The sequence below is a fragment of the Tenrec ecaudatus genome, chromosome 12 (assembly GCF_050624435.1).
Source record: "Tenrec ecaudatus isolate mTenEca1 chromosome 12, mTenEca1.hap1, whole genome shotgun sequence".
Classification (NCBI taxonomy): Eukaryota; Metazoa; Chordata; class Mammalia; order Afrosoricida; family Tenrecidae; genus Tenrec; species Tenrec ecaudatus.
The window spans coordinates 64,234,044-64,241,618 of NC_134541.1; the positions used below are offsets into that span (position 1 = coordinate 64,234,044).

General features: G+C 40.7%; 1 pseudogene; it reads left to right on the top strand.

Annotated features, from left to right (window-relative positions):
• Positions 1–5,490: 5,490 nt before the first annotated feature.
• LOC142422523 (protein S100-A10 pseudogene) lies at positions 5,491–6,119 on the top strand (annotated as a pseudogene).
• The last annotated feature ends 1,456 nt before the right edge of the window (positions 6,120–7,575 follow it).

Sequence of the window (7,575 nt, forward strand, 5' to 3'; positions counted from 1 at the left end):
TGACTAAGGAAAGGAGGTAAGGAATATGTTATATATTTACACAATAGCATGCAACTTTTTATATTTGTTATCAAAGTCTATTACAGTTTACCCTGTGTGTCGTTCTATAACCCTCTCTCTTGCTATCGGCCTGGTAATTAAGCACCCCAGTCTTAGGGATTTAAAAACGTATTGGTGTCACTTTGAAACTGACTTGTGGTGACCCCATGCACCTCAGAGAAGAACCCTGCTGCACGGTTTTCAGTGGCCGATTTTTCAGAGGCTGATCTCAGCTGGTGCCTCAGGGTGAACTTAAACAGTCAGTCTTTCAGTTTCGTTGCTGAGTGTGGTAACCATTAAAAAATGCAGGCCTAACCCAATCACATTTTGAAGAAGATGGTGCTGGCTTACCTTATGGCTTTGTGCTGTTCCCTTTATTTGTCAAGTTGTCCCACTCCCCAGCCCAAAGTCTCTATCTGGTGAATTCTTATTGTTTTTTAAAAAAGATTTAGCTGAATTGTTTTTCTGTGAAACCTTCTTAAACCTTATCTACTCCCCTATTAAAATAAAATTGTGTTATACCTCAGACAAAAATATATTTTCCTTCCACATTTACTGAACATTTATTTAAAGTTAGACATTTAGCATGGTCCATGTCCCTATTAGCATTCTTTTGTTCTCTATTAAATTCTATTTATTTTGTTGCTGTTGTGAACACACACAGCAAAACGTGTCAATTCGATACTTTCAACATGTGCAGTGTGGGGACAGTTGCGCAATCATTCTCTCCATTTCCCCCGAGTTGATCCTCTTCCATTAGGACACATTTCGTCGCCTCTAAGGTTCCTAGCCAGTGTTTCAAGTCTGATCTCATATAAATAGTTTTCAATGAGCAGAGTGCTCAAGAAATACCTTTTAAACCACCTCACTGCCATTGAGTTAATTCCCATTCATGGATCCCAGGAGTAGGACAGAGTGAACAAATTAGCAAGCTGTCTAATCTGAGCCACCTAACCAAGAGGAGCTGCCTCGATGGCTTCTGGATGAGCTGGGTCTGAACAGAGCTGGAGTGACGAGGAGACCGGGAGTGGGTCGGAGCAGGACGAGCCCAGTAGGATCCAAGGTTATAAGTCTCTACAGGAGCAGACAGCCTTTTCTGTCTTCAACCTTGGCCTTGGCAACTCAAAGTGCAGCCCACTACACCCAGCTAAGTTAAACTATTCAATTTTAAGATGACTTCAGGAGATATTTTTGGTTTACGGTTTAAAAATCATTTTAGGATGATGCTTTCACTGGTTAATCTATCTCCCATGACTCCAGAAAAATCTTCATCCCATGAGAATTTGAGATTCTATTTTGCATTTACTCCCTTTTAATCAATATTCTTCTATAGAATATTTGATGTAAGAATGTTCAGTAATGGGAGCCAGGCACCATCTCGTCCTTCTGAGCTTATAGCACCTATAATTTTTCTTCATACAGGAGAGGAGGCAAATAAAACATGCAGAAAATTGCTACCTAAGGTGTAGAGAATCTTGGTAAGGAATGCTTTGGGAACAAATGAGTAAGACACCTTTTCTAAAAAGATACCTAACCAAAAAGAGATATCGTAGATGGCTCCTGGATAAATGGACATCCAAACAGAGCTTTGCCAATCAGGAGATGCCTGGAGAGCAGCTAGGACCAAAAGAAGAAACAGGGTCACTTTTTGGTATGAAAAGGTGCCACGGCGCAATTTGAGGGCTGCAGGCACTTCGCACGGCTGGCGACAGAGTGTGGTGTGAACGTATTGCAGGAGGGGCAGAGAATAATTATGCTGCGAGTAAACGCTGAAGGCAAAAATTAAAGATCTGATATCACAAAATAGTTATTATTTATATCCCACGCCTTCCCCTTTCCTCCTATTTGATCCATGCAAAGGTTGTTTAATATGTTTAAAATATTTTTTGCTTTCTCTTTGATTTGGTTTTCTCTGTTTTGTCTAGTCATTGTTAGGTGTGTTTGTTTGTTTTGATTCCTATGCATGTTTTATTTGATTTTCTGTATAGGAAATCTGGGATAGGTGAATCTATAGAGAAAGTAACTAACTGGATAATTACCTTGGGGGCTGACAGGGGAAAGTGGGGGGAAATAGGGAGCTAACCACAATGTGTAGGAGGAAAAAATACTCTGATATTGATTGTGGCGATGATTGTGTAAATCTTAATGTGGTTGAATGATTAAAATGTATGATTTGTGAAGGATATGCCAATAAAACTGTGTATAAGAAAAATGCATCTTGTTTTACACACATTAATATTTTAGCGATTTGTACAACACAAATTAATGGTAGGCATGCCATAAATATTTCTCAAGTGAATGAAGGAATGTACAGATGAAGGAAATGGGTCTGAGATTGCAAATCAGTTATGAAGTTCTCTTGGGAGAAAAATGGACTTTCACAAAGCATTTTGTTGACTTTAAGAAAAGACATCGATTCCATCCTTTTTCCCCTCCTCACATTACCTCTTTTATAACCACATATTTCCTAAAGAGAAAATCTGGCTAATATCAAACCAGGGCAGACAATTCTGTTTTTAATTAACTTGTGCTGTGCAACACTGGTGATGGTAAATGCTACCTGAGTTTAACTGAAGCAGTGATCAGAAACATTTTGTCTGCTTTCTGTGTACGCTCTGAGTGAAGTGCATGGCGCTTCGATTGATAAGGGTTGAAATTTAGGTTTTATCTTTTAATAGTGATGATAAGATTCTAATGCCTCAGCCCTCTCTGCTATCTGTTTGCTGATGGTGGGAACAGTCACCAGAGTGATGTACTGGGCAGTAAGGGACCTTGGGTTAACCTCAGCAAACACAAATATGAGGGTTTGCTTTCCATGAGAATCCTTCTCGCTCTCTTTCACAGCCTGGCCCACACGACTGGGACTTTTGCCAATAAGCAAAGCTATGGGTTATTTTTTCCATTGGTCAGAGGAAAATTTGTTTCTTTTTTCTTTTTGTGAATGGAGATAAGACCTTTTGTTTTAAAGGGGAACTTCAGGAATTTCATTTTAGTAAAATGAAATGCTACTCAGATTCTGAGGAAGTATTGGAAGAAGAAACAAAGTCTGAAAAAAAGAAGAGTATTTGGAATCATGAATCTTTGAATATAAATCCTGGCTCCATTGCTCTCCAGCCGTGTGGCTCTTAACATTGCCTTATCTTACAGTGTCTTGCATTAATTGTATTGACCTGTGTTTGTGAACTTCGGTTTGCTTGATTATAACATGGGAGAATTTTTAGCTAAGTAAAATGAAATGGGCTCAAGCCAAGTATGCATATGTAGCAGACATTCAAAAGGCATTTTAAAAAATTATCTTCCTTATAAGAGAAAGACTTCTAACATCAAACACAAAGAGAAAAGAATTCTCCTCCCAGCATTTTACGATCCTATGTATGTTTGGGAATGAATACAAATCTAAGAAAAGCAAGTAAAGATTTTTCTGCATACAAAATCTATCATCTTACCAGCAGATCTCATTCACTTCAACTCAACAAATATTAAGTATAAGCTTGTACTTAAACTAAGACCATGATTCCTGGCTTCTGTCTACAAGAAAAGTATAATCTTCCTACCATGAGAAAACTTTACACATAGGACACAGGTAAATAATACAAGACACGGTGTGTGTGCGTGCGCATGGACACATGCATTAATTCATACAAATATTCGTGATCACTCACATAAATAATTTTGGAAGGTGACTACTAGAAAGGGCAGGAAGAATGAGGGGACCTTAATTTTTCTTTGGCTGAAACACAGTGAGCAAAAGGACCCCCCCCCCACCAGGTGCATTCCTTTAGGGCCCTAGTTCGGCCAAAGACAGAAGCCCTCAGATTTTATAAATCTTCAGTTAACTTTATCTTGACCTTAGTCAATATTCTTTTAAATGCCAAGAATTTTGGTGCCTCTGTGCCTATGGACTAACTTTTTCTTCTGACCACTAGTCCCTTCACCAACTATGCAAATCTGTCTCACTCTTCCAGGTACAGTTTATGACACCTTTCTTCTTTTACAATCAAGTACTCAATGGAGACGCACAATAAGCACTTAATTAATGAGTGAAGTAGAGCTTATAAATAGTTTTGAAAAGAAATTATGCTAGCCCCTAAAGTGACCTGGAACACTGAATGATTCCCCAATAATTGAAAGAAATGCCTGACATTTCTTTTAATCTTCATCTTTCCCAATATTCCTACCCAGGCTCAAAGAACAAAATATCTTGCAGGAAATCTTCCTAATCTCCCTACTGCTATTAGCTTCCCTTGTCAACCTAACAGCCAGAGGGTTCTCCTTTAACAAACTCTTGATACCATGCAGATAGGTAGAAAAGACACAGGCCAAAAGGAAACAAGGACATGAAGAACATCAAGGGTTAAAATAATGAGAGCAATATCATTTGTCTTTTTTAAGGAGGTGTGGACAAGGGAAACTGCACTTAGTTTGTCTCACACGACATCAAAGCAAACAAATGAAATAAACAAAACTAAGCAAAAACCAGTGCAAGTTCTCTGTCTGCTGTTCGCTTTATGAGTTTTTAAATACCTGATCTCCCCATTTTCCGCCTCTCACATGAGCGAATCGATGCGCTATTCCGTAGGTACTATGCAACTGCCTTTCTACCAGGTGAAGCTTATTCTCTGTCTATTCCTAACTACGAGGAGGATAATATCCAAAAATAACAATACTATCACTTTATTAAAAGTGATCTGTGGTCTGGCAAGGGCCTTCAGGCTAAGGGTGAGAGTCTTTAAAAATATCTGACCAAAGGCAGAATATCATTTTTCCTCTGAAAAATAAAAGCGTCCCAAAGGGAAAAAAATACGCTAAAATTCAGTTGGGTCCACCAGGATAATCACTTTGCTTGTTCACATCCATGTCCCCTGGCCTGTGTCCACTTTCTCCCCTGAGACTGGGGATGGGAACTTGAACAGAATGGCTGACCTTGTGGCAGCCGAGAGATGGCCGCAGGCTCCTCAGCCCTGCTTCCCCTGCTTCCCCTGCTTTCTCTGCATGAATCCTGCTATCAAGCTTTTTGGCCCCTCATAAAATTGGTGAGGGTCGGGAGTTGCTTCTGTTTTGTTTTTAATTTGCAGGCAACACCCAAGGGCTGTCAGTGTGTTTACCACTTTGCTGGCGGAGTTTGTAGTCTTTGTCTTTTCCCCAAATCAAATCAAACCAAATCCCACTGGAAATTATAAGGAACATGAGGTTTTTTCACCTTTTTGTTTATTTAATCAGAAAAAGCACTGGAATAAAAGAGTGAATGTCCCAACTGTTGTCTCTTAAGTATGCGTCCTCTTCAGGTCTGTTATATTAGGAACAAGAACCATTCAGACAACACAAATCTAGCCAGATTTCACTCCAGTTAGTCTCGCAGACAACCAGGCTGGGCTCTTCCTGCTCTTTGGGGCCAGGACCTGAGTATTTTGAGAAGTTCAACTTCTTTAGAAACTGAGGTGGATGACTGGCCCTGCGTCCCGCCTCGCTGAGCGTCCGCACCGCGCCTCCCGCCAAGACCTCGCCAAAATGCCGTCTCAAATGGAACATGCCATGGAAACAATGATGTTCACGTTCCACAAATTTGCTGGGGACAAATGCTACTTAACGAAGGAGGGCCTGCGGGTGCTCATGGAGAAGGAGTTCCCTGGATTTCTGGAAAACCAAAAAGACCCTCTGGCCGTGGACAAAATAATGAAGGACCTGGACCAGTGCCGAGATGGCAAAGTGGGCTTCCAGAGCTTCTTTTCCCTCATCGCCGGGCTCACCATCGCCTGCAACGACTATTTTGTCGTGCACATGAAGCAGAAGGGAAAGAAGTAAGACGAGGCAGACTGGAAGAATCGCTCCCACCCTGACCAGAGGGATCCCAAAGATTTGCTTTAGGGGTCTGCCCCCCAGCTTCTTCCCCATGAGGATTGCATGAGCGGGCTGGGGCCCTTTAGGATAACATGTACAAATCGAAGCCTAGTCCCATCTGATAAGTAGAGAAAGGAAAGTCAATTCCATGCCAGATAAGCTTTTGATTTTTACATTGTTTGTGTCCTCTTGCCTACAATAAACAAATTCTTTTTTTAATACCTAAAAAAAAAAAAAAGAAACTGAGGTGGAATTTGAGCAATATTTTGTGGGTGTTTTCCAAAGTGGACTTTTTCACTTTGCTTTGTTTACTTTTGCATACATTCAAGAGAGGTGGAACTCAGAGCATCCGTCCTCAGTTCAGGCAATAGGAAGGTGTTTTAGAGGGGCCTCTCTTAGCTCCCTACCTAGATTGTATACATGCTACTCTTTGTAAGTCACACTTCTGGTGCACTCTGCACTCTGGGATTCCTGTCTCAAATAATTTTTAGCTTAGTGTCTGGTTTACTTTAGGCCTCTTCCTTAGGTTCTCTGGAGTAGCTTGTGTACACAACTTAGTCACGAAGGGATGGAGATTTATGATGTAGTTGGAGACTCCCAGCTGTTGTCATAGTGACTGAGACTGTAATTCTTTACTGGAGTAGAAAGCCTCGTCTTTCTCCAGTGGAGTGGCTGGTGGTTACGAACCCATGGCATTGTTGTTAGCAGCCCATTGCAAGCATTGGCTGATTGCAAGGCCAGCGGGTTGAAACCACCAGCCACGCCTCTGGAGAAAGATGAGGCTTTCTACTCCAGTAGACTTGCAGACTTAGAAGTTCACAAGGGCAGTTCTACTTTATCCAATAGGGTTGGTAGGTATCACCATTGATCAATGGCAGCGAGTGAGATAGACTGATCATCCCTGGATGGCACAAATGGTAAAGTACTTGACTACTGTATGAAAGGATGGCGATTTGAACTTACCCAGAGACACCTTGGAAGACAGACCTAGAGATTTGTTCCTAAGTGGTCACATGCTTGGAAACTCTAAAGAGCAGTTTTACTCTGCATATGTGGGGGTCAATATGGGCAAGAATCTACTCAACAGCAACTAAGAATAACAATAGCAAAATACAAATAAAGAGTAAACTTCCATTCTTAAGGGAAGACCTAGAAATTGAGCTGTGATAGAGTTCAAATAGGGCTGACTCTGTTCATACTTGCATGATCTGATGTGGAATTCAGATGAGACAAATAAAAATTATATCCAGGCCTTCTGGATCATTTTGAATATAATTGACAGTAGAGGATATGGCACTTGAAGGTACACATCTTGTTAGACCTGAGTATGTTCATTTGTATAATTAAGGTCATTCGATGTATGAAGTCCAAGTTAGATAAACCCTTCAGAAACAGTAACAGGAGTAATGATTCCCTGAGGATACATGAAGAGGGTTGGGGAAGCGGGGCCGGGGGAATGGATAGAATGATGATTTTATAACCTCCCTCATGGGGAAGAGTAACAGAATTGTAGGTAAACAGATTCTATGGTGTACGGTATGGCTATATATATATATATATATATATATATATATATATATGTTCTTGGAGGAGTGGTAGGGTGGGGAGGTAGGGGATAAAGGGGAGCTGATATCAAAGATTTCAGAAGAAAGAAAATGTTTTGAAAATGTTGGTGGCAGCAATTGTACAACTATGCTT